This window comes from Periplaneta americana, chromosome 3 (assembly GCF_040183065.1).
Source record: "Periplaneta americana isolate PAMFEO1 chromosome 3, P.americana_PAMFEO1_priV1, whole genome shotgun sequence".
Taxonomy (NCBI): Eukaryota; Metazoa; Arthropoda; class Insecta; order Blattodea; family Blattidae; genus Periplaneta; species Periplaneta americana.
In genome coordinates this window covers 138,295,807-138,310,416 of record NC_091119.1, presented here as the reverse complement: position 1 = coordinate 138,310,416, position 14,610 = coordinate 138,295,807, and the positions used below count along the sequence as shown (strand labels likewise).

The 14,610-nt window shown below is 37.4% G+C and overlaps 1 long non-coding RNA gene across 1 annotated transcript in view; it reads left to right on the top strand.

Moving 5' to 3' along the window:
* Window positions 1–490: 490 nt before the first annotated feature.
* LOC138697143 (uncharacterized) overlaps window positions 491–14,610 on the top strand; it is a 98,431-nt gene continuing 84,311 nt past the window's right edge. The window contains exon 1 of the long non-coding RNA XR_011331538.1: window positions 491–644. This is a non-coding gene — a long non-coding RNA (uncharacterized lncRNA). The remainder of the gene's footprint in view (window positions 645–14,610) is intronic.

Sequence of the window (14,610 nt, the reverse complement as noted above, 5' to 3'; positions counted from 1 at the left end):
AAAAAAAAAAACTCAGAATATGAAATTCGCTATAAAACGACGCAATAGTAATAATTCGCGAATGTGTTCATATTTCGCTATTAGAATTCTATTTTGCGATTTTTTTATCTACATATTATCAATCAGAATCATTTAATTCGTAAAGATTAGTAAAAATGTATTGTTTATCTATTATGTCGTGATTTTCGCAATCTCCATAAATACCTCGCCCTGCGTATAATACTCTTAAAAAGACGATATCTGGTAACCCTATATATTTATAGTAGTTAAAAAGTGGACTTTTACAGGACATTTTATGCCATGATATTCGATATCTTGATAGTCGATATTTTATCAATGTTTCTAAGCAATATGAATTTGCGTCAAGAAAACGCGACTTTCAGGTTTCACGACGGGAAAAATAATGGTATTCACCAAGATATCAAATTTTGCTAAGAGAACGCACCCCTAGATGCAGGCCAGCTACGTCTGATTTAGTCAGTGTGTGTACCCAGTGCAGACCGCGTGTCGACTACCAAAAGAGGCAGTGCGTGTATTGTTTGTGGAAACTTTTAAATTAGTAGGCTCTATGAAGTTTCTAAGAAGATGTGACTTCTTGGCTGAAGAAGCGTATAAGAAGCAGCATGCAGTCTACTTAAAATGAGGTAACAAATAACTTAATACATAATCGCATGTCATTAGGCTAATATACAGTACAACAAGAAAACTGTACATAGACTATGCTGGAGATTTCTACAGTTTCTAAAAGTGAAAACGAAGTTATAGGTCAGTTGTTAGATAAAATGAAATATTGTTTAAATACGAGCAATGTTGTTTTCTTAATGAAGGCGAAACCATAATATTTTTATGTGTTCTCAAAATTAGCAACTTTTATGATGTGCAAGCTCAGCTCTCGGAGATAAACGTTTCGGATTCTCTCAAGTTTTTCAATTAACTCCCCACCATTCATATTATGTACTTTATTTTCATGAGGTATTAAATGATATGAATGAAAGTACAGTGGAAGCTCTTAAGTTCGACAGAAATAAAGTTCGACATCCTATAGTTCGACTGCTTACGTAGGAGAATTAGACACGCCCCTATACAGGCACTAAGAAATGGGTTTGCCATTTGAATGGGAATTGATTCTGTCTTGTAGTGATACTTTTGTTAAAGGAAAACAGAATATTTTATTGATTAGGATATCCATATTGATTACTGATTTTAAATTAATGAACTCTTATTTTTCCATTTGAGAATTGTGCAGTTTGTGAGACGGAAACTGTCGAAACCCACTGTGGTACTAGAAGCGCATAAACAAGTCTCGGGGCGGGCAAGAAAAGCAAGTACAGTACTGTATTCGTTGATGGATAACCAATAAGAATTTATATTCATTTCATTTGCCACACCCACTACCCTTAGTGGACAGAAATTTCAATTTTGTTCTGTGGAACTTAGGAGAGTCCACTGTATCTGTTTTTTCCGTGGCTGATGATAAAACCAATGAATAACTACAAGTTTAAATTAAATTATAGTTGTGATTGAAAACAAAAACACACATATAGTAGAATGCCAATGCTTGTATATCTTTAATGACTTTTCTTTTCTGAACATAGTATCACTAGCAGGTAATCACTGCTATTTTTAAGCCTTTATATATATTAAATTTCAAATATGTGCATACAACATGACCTAAAATTGGTTATATAACATTTATAGACTCAACTAAAGTGTGGTTATCATATTATAAGATTAATTTTTAATTTTTATTATGTTATTTATTGTAAGATAAAATGACTTAGAACCACTCTAGTATTCACATATAATTTTATAATGTTTTTGTACATGTTCAATTTTATAGTATGCACAAATGTTCTCACTGTACATCATATGTGTTCAGTGTGCCATTTATTGTGTTCTTCACATGAAGATGACTTTTTAAATAAGTCGAAAATATTTGTGGAAATAAAATTTTGTAATGCAATAAGACAGAAAATTAATTCTGTATTAATATAGATTGGTAAGTTGTAGACTGAAACTACACAAGCATACTTTAATATAAATTTCAACTTATCTGAAATTAACTCTCAAAATGACTTTCAAATTTACAAGTTTAAAGTTTTGGATAACCTTTACACTGTAGTCTATGTACAGCATACAGTAGCTGGAATAAGAGTGGAGGTCGTCCGAGGGTTCGTTTTGCTTGAGTACAGGTACTGCTGCTCGAGTTTGCCCAAGATGTAATAATAATAATAATAATAATAATAATAAAAGACTTCGTGGAATTGCCACGAGAATCGCAAGGTTTACTGCGTACGCTGTATAGACTGCATGAGAAGGGGGCGTGCAACGGATGGAGTATGCCTCTGATGTAAACACTGAGCAGTATACTGCGGTTACAATAAAACCTGTATCCTACATTCCAGAAATATAATGAATGATCATTGAAGTAGGAAACATCTAAACATGTAAATACACTATTATTTTATAGTGAGATATATTAATTCTTAAATGTAAAATACATCATCCTTGAATATTGCATTGCAGTTAAGAGTTACGTACATTTTGAGCGACTGCAAAGTGAACCTCCTCCGAGGTCACTTAAACAGTTTTTATATTGGGAAAATGTACGTTCATCAACACACGATGTAATAGGTGCATATTTTACAAAAAATGGTTTGTTCTTTAACACTAAAATACTTTGTACCAAACTCCTCTATAAACACACGCAATTATGAAGTATTATATCGCGGCATGTGTGATGTTAAGCTTTGACTATTCCAACCACAGTAAAGCAAAAACAAGTGCTTACATAGGTATACATTAGCTGTAGATGCTCCATCTATTTTGGCCAGTCACAACTCTTAACATGAACTGCTCCTACTACGAGACCGGGAGGTCACTCGCCTCCTCTATACTACCGTACATCTGCAACCTGATTGCATGCTGCATGTGGCAATTCAACGAAGTCTAATAATAATAATAATAATAATAATAATAATAATAATAATAATAATAATATTAATAATAATAATAATAATAATAATAATCTTTATTGTCCTGAGTGAAAAACTTCACTAAAGACATTGTGAGTGTTACAATCTTACAATATATTTCATGGATATACAAAACATAAAATTGAATTGTTAAAATAATACAAATATTTATCGAATTATATAATATAAAGTTAAAAGTACTATATTTACTGGGTGAAAGACAGTATCAAGTACAATTGTCATATGTTAACAATGTCGTTTCCGATACTGAATGTGTCCACACCTGTGGACTAACGGTCAGCGCGTCTGGCCGCGAAACCAGGTGGCCCGGGTTCGAATCCCGGTCGGGGCAAGTTACCTGGTTGAGGGTTTTTCCCTCAACCCAATACGGGCAAATGCTGGGTAACTTTCGGTGCTGGACCCCGGACTCATTTCACCGACATTATCACCTTTATTTCATTCAGACGCTAAATAACCTAGATGTTGATATAGCGTCGTAAAATAACCCATTAAATAAATAAATACTGAATGTACTATACTGTTATAATGTACGAGTCACCACTGAGTAGTAGCAAAGAGGGTTTGAGACATTATAGCAAACGAGGTGACTGTGCTAGGCTGGTTTGCTGCGATTACTGCAGAACGGCTAAAAGTATAAAAATGCCTACCACTGCTCTATTCAATGCTGTTGTATTGTCACTTCTCTTGCGACAGCTTGCATCCAGTGCTCTACCACTCTCGCGGATACAATGTCAAGCAGTGTATAGGCCTCTTCAACATGTAGATATTTATACTTGAGTTCGGAATACCTGGAAATTGATATCCCTGGTTAAAATGGCATTAGATAAGGCATCGACGGAAGTAATAGTAGGCAATTAAATTACAAAATGCATTCACGATAAGCTGCGGAGTAAGACAGGGTGATATTTTATCTACTACTCTTTCTTAATTTAGTATTACATAAAATAACTAGTAAAATAGAAGTTACTGGAACAATTGCATGCAAATCCAGGCAAGTTTATGGGTTTGCTGATGATACGAGGCGCGTCCATAAAGTAACTTTCCCACTCGTCCCACAGCTAGCAAACCATATGTTGCGCGAAGCCACTGCGTGTACAGACCGATTATTTAGTCCTGACAGCTCGTCGACGCGAAACAGGGAAATCAATAGGAGAAGTGGGGAGAGTTCCGGAGTAGAGATAAGGGCGAGCGGTCGGTAAAGGAATGCAGTACAGCTTAATTGTACTGGAAACATACTGCTCTACCGCACGCATGACATCCGATCGCTTCGAAGGCAAGCGAGTGAATAACCCATACACCCCTTGGCGTAACTAAATGGACTCGCCTGACCTAGGCGCACATCTCCGGCGACTGTCAGGACTAAATAATCGTACTGTACGTGATAGAGTAATGTCCTGGCATGGCGCATGCGCTAACGGAACTTCCCGAGTGCTCTCAGTAGCTTCGTTGCATTGGTTGAAGATGGACGCTCCTATTCCAGTTCCCGCCGCGTGTGAAGTGCGATCAATTATAAAGTTTTTGAATGCACAGGGCATAGCGCCAATTGAAATTTATCGTCAGCTGTGCCAGGTCTATGGGCCTAACGTCATGAGCAAGCAGATGTTGCGTTGCTCCACAAGGTCGTCTGTGATGGTGGTTGGCCTCCCATTGTGCTCCTCGTCATGCACATTTTGGCGTCCACGCACAATCGGCTTGCTTATGACGTTAGGCCCATAGACCTGGCACAGCTGACGATAAATTTCAATTGGCGCTATGCTCTGTGCATTCAAAAACTTTATCACTGATCGCACTTCACACACGGCGGGAGCTGGAATAGGAGCGTCCATCTTCAACCACTGAAACGAAGCTACTGAGAGCACTGAGCACTCGGGAAGTTCCGCTAGCGCATGCGCCATACCAGGACATTGCTCTAGCACAGGGCTGGGCAGTAAGAGCGGATTCTACTCTCGCACGGGGAGCCATACGATTTCTCTTCATCCCCTTTCTTCCCCGCCGAACACCGCGCAGCGTTGATTCCGTGACTGATGAATATTAAGCATCCCAGTATAGAGTCTAGATGCGCTCCCGATGCCCAGTCCTGCTCTAGCACGTACACGCAGTCGCTTCGCGCAACATATGGTTTGCTAGCTGTGGGACGAGTGGGAAAGTTACTTTATGGACGCGCCTCGTATTGTGACAGTAGGACGTAGCATCTCCAATTTAAAAGAGATGTATAGGATTTTAGATAATGAAGGAAAACAGATTGGCTTAAAAATAAACGAAGAAAAAATAAAATATATGAGACTGGATAAACAGAGAAATGAAAGACTAGTAAATTTTGAAATGGAGAGTTATAATTTCGAAAGCGTTAAAGAATTCACATACCTTGGGTCGTTTATCAATAATGAAAATAAAATTGAGAATGAAATACATAAAAGAATAATGTAAGGAAATAGAACTTATTTCTCGTTCTCACACATGTTCATATCAAGGATGCTGCCTAAATGAACAAAACTTAGACCTGATTTATGGTCCAGTATACAATAAAAGAGACTGGAGAAAAATAATGAATAAAGAGATTGATCATCTATTGGAAGGCGAGAATATAGTGAGCTTTATTAAATCTATTATGCTGAGATGGTTAGGACATGTAGTGAGAATAGACGAGGGAAGGCTAATGAACGCAAGAATGGAGGGAGAAGGAAGGAGAGGAAGACCGAAGAGGAGGATGGACGACGTATTGCGAGACGTGACAGAGTGAAGTGGAGAGCTGTTGTGAGAGAAGCCAAGAACCACTTTGGACTGTAGTGCTATGATGATGATGAGTAATAATAATAATAATAATAATAATTATTATTATTATTATTATTATTAGTATTATTATTATTATTATTATTATACTACAATGAACTCTCCAAGAGTCGTCATGACGACTGCTACTAACAAGTCTGTTTATTGTACATTTTGTTTTTACAGTATCTTCAAGGTAGGAAGAATCTGTTACGACAATTCTGCGTATGAATGCCCTTCATTCTAATTTCGTCACGTGCGTTTTGACGGCCATCCCCCGGTTTGTTTTCCTTTGGCAAGAGTTCAAAAATTTTCGAGGCCGAAGTTTGGGATTTCCTTGCCTCATTGCCAGGCGAGAAGATTCTTTGTTGAGGCAGACAACCCACACTGAACTCTCTTAACAATTGAATAATTAATTTTCATTCACCTTCTTCGTGGGTGAGCGGACATCACTACAAAGCTGAGAAGCATTCTGTCAGCCGCAGAACAGAACTGTATGGCTCCATTTCAATCAAGGCATGACTATTGTTTTCATAGATTACACTGAACAACAAGAATTTTGCTATGACTTAAAATAATGTGTCCCTTATAGTTTGGGGTGCTCTTAATCCTAAAATGCACCTCTGTTCTTCACACGCAAGGGTTTTTAAAATACTATGATTTCACTCTCCCAGGAAACATCTGGCGCGGGTTGGGGGTTGTAAACCAAAACAAAATCTAATGCATTTTATGCGTTTAGGACTTATTTCCGGTTTCTTATGGTTGTTGGCATGTTCTTTTGTACTGCTAATAAATGAACATATATTGTTATCTTCTATTCAGTAATGTCATACAGTTCATAGTGAAGTCTACGCAATGAACAAACAAGGATGTGATTTTCAGTATTTAAAAGAAAAGTTTACGAGTTTGAGTGAAGGCAAATTAAAAGAGGGCATTTTCATGGGTCCACAAATTCGCAAAGTTATGGCTTACTCTTTGTTTGAGGAAAAACTTTCCGTTAGACTACAGACAAAATGGCATGGCGCGCTTTCAAAGATATTTGCTCAAATTTGCTTAGAAATTCTAGAGCAAACAACTACATCGAACTTGTGGAAACCATGTTAAGTGTATATGAGAAAATGCGGTGTATTATGTCTCTCAAAATACAATTTTTACATTCTCATTTGGATTTCTTTCCTCCTAACCTTGGAGCAGTAAGCGACAAGCATGGGGAAAGATTTCATCAAGAAATATCTGAAATGGAAAGGCGATATAAAGGAAGATCATCATCCAGCATGCTTGCAGACTATTGTTGGTTCCTTGTAAAAGACAGTCCGGGTCTAGTTATAAACGGAAGAAATCCAGAAAACCCTTTTAAATAGTAAGTTCAAATTCCAAGTTTTTCTTCTCATTACACACATTAAATATTTTTATTGTTGTTGCGTTTTTTTTGGGGGGGGTTTGAACTACGTAACATTAGTTTTGCATCCAGTACACATTTTTCCAGTGTTATGAGGCATTTTCAATTCCTAATCTATTGTAATTTTATCAGTAGCTGTGAAAATAAAAAAAAATAAGTTTTTTTCATAAAAAATTTTTTCACTTTCCCCGGAAAATGATACGTGATGGGACAATTTGGATTTTCAATTCAGATTTAGGGCACACATATTAGTAATATTCACCTATTTTTATTTCGGAGCAAGCCAAAAAGTAAAAATTTGTTGTTAAGTGATTATTATTAGGCCATACCAAAGTGCAAGAAGATTCGATCGGACCAAAGGAAAACTAGACCTACTTCGATAGGCGAGCATTTTATGAAAGAGGAGTTAAACACACTAGTCTTCACGTTGCTTATGTTAACTGGATTTGAATTAAATAGATTGATATCCTCGAGTTCACTTGGACTGAAGGAATTTCGCCAACGATTCATGCATTGCTGGTTACTCAGCTGAAAGAATGTGACCTTGACTGTGGGTGTTGATTGTTATAAACATCACTCAGATAAGGATTATTACTCATGCATTAGTAGGAGTATTCGTATGAAAATTAAGCGACACTTTATTATTTTAATTAACTAACTACTAATAATTTAAATTTAAATTATGAAAACTCATTATGAATGTGCTGGATTTACTTTCGTGTATGTTAACATATATGTATACCCTCATGCACATAAATGGCCGGGAAATGTAAACAGATCACTTGCGCTCCCAGCCTACTGTTTGAGACAGAACACACCCGCGGTTATGCTCATAAGTAAACAATAAAGACCTAGTGGCGGACAGTAGGAAAGGGATTAGTCTGCGTATTACCTCTTCAAAGACTAACTCCTTTCTTACTGTCCGCCACTGGGTCTGCCGTGTTTATAATCCGGATCAGCTTTACCTTAAGGGTGAAATCTAACCATTTCCCCCCTATTACTACATATTATTATAGTGATTTTCTAGATGTCAGGTTGAATTTTCTTTTACCAACCTCGTTTCGAATTTCGAGGGTACTGAAAAATACAACTGGCAGTTATTTTCTAACTGTTATGTTGGCAGCAATAATTTTGGTTTTCAATAAAGGAAACTGATGAAATGGAAGTATAAGTAAGCTTGTGAAATTTGAACGTAATTAATAATGAATCAGTAATATAGGTATTAACAGGGGCGGCTTTCGAAGAGGAGCTGCAGAGCTGCAGCACCCCCAGACATGTGTGGCTCTTGTCTTTTTTAAAAAATTCGCTCTCAATGACATGCACGCAATCGTTAGTGAAGTCACTTCCTCCCCTGGTGCTGCCAGAGCGAAACCAGAGACAAGGACTATAGGGTGAAGCCACTTCCTCCCCTGGAGCTGCCAGTCTCGTCTCGGATGCTTTGCGCGTTAGTTTTACCCCTCCTCCCTGCTGCCCCTTGCCGCGAATCCAGAGTTTCCAGGCGCTGCAAAATTTGCAGCAGTTTGTCAGTAGCGCGCAGTTTTAAATACATTTTCTTTAATGTTGTGAGTATAACAAGTGCAACAATGTTTAATTCTGTACAATATTTACAGTCTATTCAGTTCAGTACCTTAACAATTCAGGAGAAATGTGAAATTAAGTGCCCATCAGTTGAATCTCATAATGGAAAGAGCCGCTAAACAAAATACAAAGACTCGCATATTTTTTGCTAATTTATCCAGTATCCCTGCTTTCTTCTCTCGATCTCCACACAGTCTGTATTAGATTAATGTGTTTTAAAGACAATTCCATCAGCTGGGGTAACAAGATGGATTTAAAATAAGAACAGTAAATGTTGTTCATGAGAAGAAGGAGGCATTGCTACTGTTGTCACGCCAGGAGAAGGCGGCTGAAGTACTTAGACGGGGCGGAGGGGAAACAGTCGCGCATGCGCACCGCGCTGTTCACTGCAATATTCCTGTTTCACAAACATCTACTGCACGTGTCTATGAGTCTTTGCGACTTTGTGAAAATAATAGTGGGATTTTTACTGTAGTGTTTATTAGTTTGAGCAAGACAATTGTTTTCAGTGTACCACAAATCTTGTATTGCTTTAGTTATCCTTTGCTTTTCGTGTTAATAGTGTTGATAATAATATAGTTAATAGAATGTATGTTATTGTATACTGTTATTTAGTTTTATAACAGTTTTTTGTTTATTGTAAATATGTCGACAAAGAGGAAACAAGGATTGACAATCTATAGCGAAGAAAGGAATATTATTAGAAGTGCAAAATAATTCTGTGATGAAGAAAAAGAACAACAGTGCCTTTGCATTCCTCTTACGAAACCTACAGCAAAGGTAGGAAAGTACTCTAATCTATCCACAAGAACAATACAGCGTATAAGGAATGAAATGAAAGACTGCACAGAAGAAAGTGCGTTGTCGACACCTGAGGGAGAAAAAAATGTAAACGTCTAGAGTACCGAAACGCAAATGTAGATGACTTCGACGGGAGATTGACAAAAAAGATATAATTGAGAATTTTTATTTGAAAAAGAAAGAGGGCCATCGGCGTAGCTGAGGAGGTAGCGCGTTTGCCTGCTGATCTGCAGTTGTGCTCGGGAGTGAGTTCGATTCCCGTTTGCGTTGGCTACCTGGTTTTGTTTTTTCCGAGGTTTTCCCAAGCGGTAGGCGAATGTCAGGTAATCTATGACGAATCCTTGGTTTCATTTCGCCAAATACCATCTCGCCATCATCAATTCAATCGACACTGAAGAAGCTAGTAGTTATTACAGTGTCGTTAAATGACAAGTAAAAAAATAGTACCAAGCTGCAACAAACGTCTACCCTTTTACAAGAGAAAATTGATTTGAAATGAAAGACAGCATTAAGACGAATGCTGAAGAAAAAGGATTTCAGGTGGAAGAAGTGTGCAGCAAAAAAAAAAAAAAAAAAAAAAATTAGGAAAACACTGTAAATTAGAATACGCGAAGATATCTACAGCAAATAAGAAAGCTTAGGAAAGTGGAAAAACCGATTTTGTATCTGGACGAAATGCGGATAGATAGGCCTACCAATTTAACGTTTCCCAAGTGCTGGCAGGATAAAAATGTTACGGGAGTTTTGACTACCATAAATGTGTCCAGAACACTCATTGTTGTCCTTCAGGATGGGGGCGGTGGGGCTAATGTCTTTGTTGAGAGATTCGAATTAATATATACGGCTGGAACATAAACAGACGATATCATGGACAGAGCATACTCCAGAAATTTTGAAAACTGTGATAATGATAGTCATAGCGACAGCACCGAAGATGCGGAATCTTTTATGTCTGACTCCGTTCCCGTGTAGCCAAGTAAGTGGACGAAGTTTTCAGGTCAGAGCGTAGCGTAAAGTTCCCCCGTCCCGCCTATCTACTCCCCGCGCCAACTCGTAGCGCGAAGACAGTAGAATGTTTTCAAATCATAATGGACTCTGAAACATCTAACATCACAATAAATGAGGCAAGCGCCCTTGTGCATACTCTTGGATATCCTGAATTCAATTTCTGGCTGTTATTTTTTTCATTTATTGATGTACCGGTATAGTGTGTGTGTGTGTGTGTGTGTGTGTGTGTGTGTGTGTGTGTATATATATATATATATATATATATATATATATATATATATATTATACAACCCACTACAACATCGCCAGTTAGATATTCCTAAGGTTCAAATCTGCATATAAAAAATTAAATTATGGTTTATTTAACGACACTCGCAACAGCAGGGGTTATATCAGCGTCGCCGGTGTGCCGGAATTTTTCCGCAGGATTCTTTTAAATGCCAGTAAATCTCTCTCATTTAAACACAACTTACAAGATAAGGCGCATGGAACTAATCTTTAAATAAAGTAAGTTGCTTGGTTTAGTTTTGTATGCAGCCCCCCTTAATTCAATACCCACGAGCCGCCACTGGGTATTAATATTAATATCAATGCAAGGCATGTAGCACGTATGGGCGAATCCAGAAATGCACATAGAGTGTTAGTTGGGAGACCGGAGGGAAAAAGACCTTTAGGGAGGCCGAGACGTAGATGGGAGGATAATATTAAAATGGATTTGAGGGAGATGGGGTGTGATGATAGAGAACTGGATTAATCTTGCACAGGGTATGGACCGATGGCGGGCTTATGTGAGGGCGGCAATGAACCTTCGGTTTCCTTAAAAGCCATTTGTAAGTAAGTAAGTATAATATAATTCAGTTGTGTTGCATTGTGATTTCAATATTCAACACAGATAAATGTAATTAAGTAAGATATAACTTATAGATCTACTTGGTATGAAACATGCACGTGGCTAATGGACAGATTTCTATTAAAATGTCCAAGAGAGGTAGCGTCTTAGGAGTATGTATGTATTTTAACTTAAAATGCGTACGTACAATTTTTAAGTAGGATATACATTTCAAAGTGGTATTCTGTTTTTGGAATTCGTCCTAATCATTTCACGTGATCAAACAAAATACATTTTTAGGCTAGTCTGGTGAATAGCAAACTGTTTAGTCAAAGCAATGAATTTCATGTCAGACAAAACACATTTTAGTATTAGATCATACTAATCTACTAATTACCAACATAATGTGCGAGAGATCCAGGAGAGAAATATAGGCTACTCTTTCACAAATTATTGAACTATTTAGAAAACACCTCCCAACATAAAGATGAGATGTGGTAAATAAGCAAGTCATTGTTATTGTTAATATAATAATACGCCTAAAGTATACACCAAAACAAACAGTACTGAAATTGTCGCTCATTTGCTGTCCACGTTTCCCTAGCAACGAAGTATTTATTCATTATATAAAATAGTTTGACATATTGCGAAAACAGTGTTGTGTTGATTTCTGCAATTAATGGTTCTCACAACAGACGAGAAGGTGTCTATTGTCGAGCATTATTTCAGGTCATACGGAGTACTGAAATTACAAACCTAAGTTAGACTACTATGAAAATCAACGTAAGTCATTATAACATGCAAGGCGACATAAAACTGATTCCATACAATGGAACTTCTCGAAGATAGCTAACATTGTTGTGTTATTTGGTACAAAATTGTTAAATCGCTCCTAGTACTGCTCTTTAACATGGTTCAAGCTCGGCCCATTCTGACGCCTCACTCCGTATGACCGGAATTAATGCTCGGCGATAAACACCTTCTTCTCTGCTGTGAGAATCATAATTGTAGAAATCAACACAACGCTGAATTCACAGTATGTCAAACTACTGTATACAATAAATAAATACTTCGTTGCTAGGGAAACGTGGACAGCAGATGAGCCATAATTTCAGTACTGTTTGTTTTGGAGCATACCGTAATAATAATAATAATAATAATAATAATAATAATAATAATAATAATAATAGACAAATTTCTCAATTCCGATGGGAAATATGTTGAAAAACAGCTCAACAATTGCTGTATTTGTTTCAATAAATATTTCTATAAAATTGTGTTTCATTTCTGTATACGGCCCCAGGCAAACTTACTTTCTGGATGGCCCTCATAATTGCGCTCGAGTGGCCAACATTTGTACAAGCACTTGTTTTGACATTATTAACATAGTGAAAGAAAAAAAAATTAACTTTTTATCTGCCTCCATGTGAATGTTTGCTTGTTAGCATTTACAGTGTGTGGCATCCGCTGCACGCAAACTTGCGACACTGTACGTAGGTGTGTGTTATGTACTGCCTCATAGTCGTAACAGATGTACATATCAGCCATAACCCCAGAGGTTACGCATAATATTCTGGACAGATTGTGAGCTTGTAAGATTACGATTCGCCACGGACGTAGCTCAGGAGGTAGCGCGTTTGTCTGCTGATTCGGAGTTGCGTTCGGGCGTGGGTTCGATTCCAGCTTGGGCTGATTACCTGGTTGGGGTTTTCCGAGGTTTTCCAAAACTGTAAGGCGAATGTTAGGTAAACTATGGCGAATCCTCGGTCTCATCTCGCCAAATACCATCTCACTATCACTAATACCATCGACGCTAAATAACCCAGTAATTGATACAGTGTCATTAAATAACCAAATAAAGAATATTCAGGTTGAAATAAACAACACTTTCTTGGTACAAGACCTTCTTTGAGCAGAATGCAGTAACCTGCGCTTTTTTAAATAGCACCATGTCTAGCTTTATCTTGACAGCCTCATCTTGTGTAAAAACTGTGTTCCCTAAGGGAATCTACTGTGTTGAATCTTTCGTACACTACTTTTAAAACAAAACAAAAACACAACACAAACACAAGAACACAAGAAATACATCACACTAACATACGAAAACAAAAACACACACAAAATCGCATCCTCATTCAGAAAACAGAAATACAACATAGCATACAGAACAGAAAAAATAGTACAAAGACATCTCAACACACAAACAACACAAACAAATAAATACAACCACACAGGCGTATACAAACTCACATGCAATAGTTGCGACAGTTTCTACATTGGACAGACAGGCAGATCATTCCAAACTCGATACAAAGAACACATTAAAGCAATAACCAGAGGACACAATACATCTACATGTGCCGAACACATAACTAATGCTAACCACACATACAATAACATAAATACACACATGCAAATCCTACACATACAACCCAAAAACCAAAAACTCAACACACTAGAACAATATGAAATATATAGACACACTAAAACACACCCTGATCAAATTATCAACACACAGATCAATTTCAGAACACACACACTATTTGACACCACATTTCAACACTTTTCAACAATCGAACGCACCCACAAAACAGGCAGCGAAGTTTGAGATGACGCCGAGATCTAGTAGGCTCTGAGGATGGTGTGAAGAAGCACCAAAATTGCTGCAAGCCGAACATGCTTACACAATTAACACGAGTAAGATCGCCATTTAATCAATTATTTATTTGGAAATATTTTGCAAAAGGAGTCACAAACGAACGCACTCACACAAACTGCACAAAAAATACAACGAAATCACGCATTTGACACTTGAACTGCGGCGCGCCAACAGGGAATAAGTTAATAACAGAGATAAGGCTGGTCAGTAGGGAGTGTTAGTCAAGTAGGTAGGGATATTTGGGAATCATTTTGCTGTGCAATAGTTCAGTGTCCTCAATTCTGGGGCAAAAGTAGGGAGCGGTTGTTTTTATTTTTCCACAGCTATCCTTCATATACAAGGAATTTCTAGTCATCGAGTATAGTTAATAAAAAATGTTGTGTGCTGGCAACAAAACAATCAAAATATACAAAATTGGGGGCTTATGCAACAGAATCCTGAAAATATGCCATAATATATACACAATGGTTTATTATATGCAGGAACGCCTCAAATATACAAAAATATGCACTATTAACATTCCATATTTGTCATCACAGACATCCCAAAGTTCTATAAAAATGTTATTGCG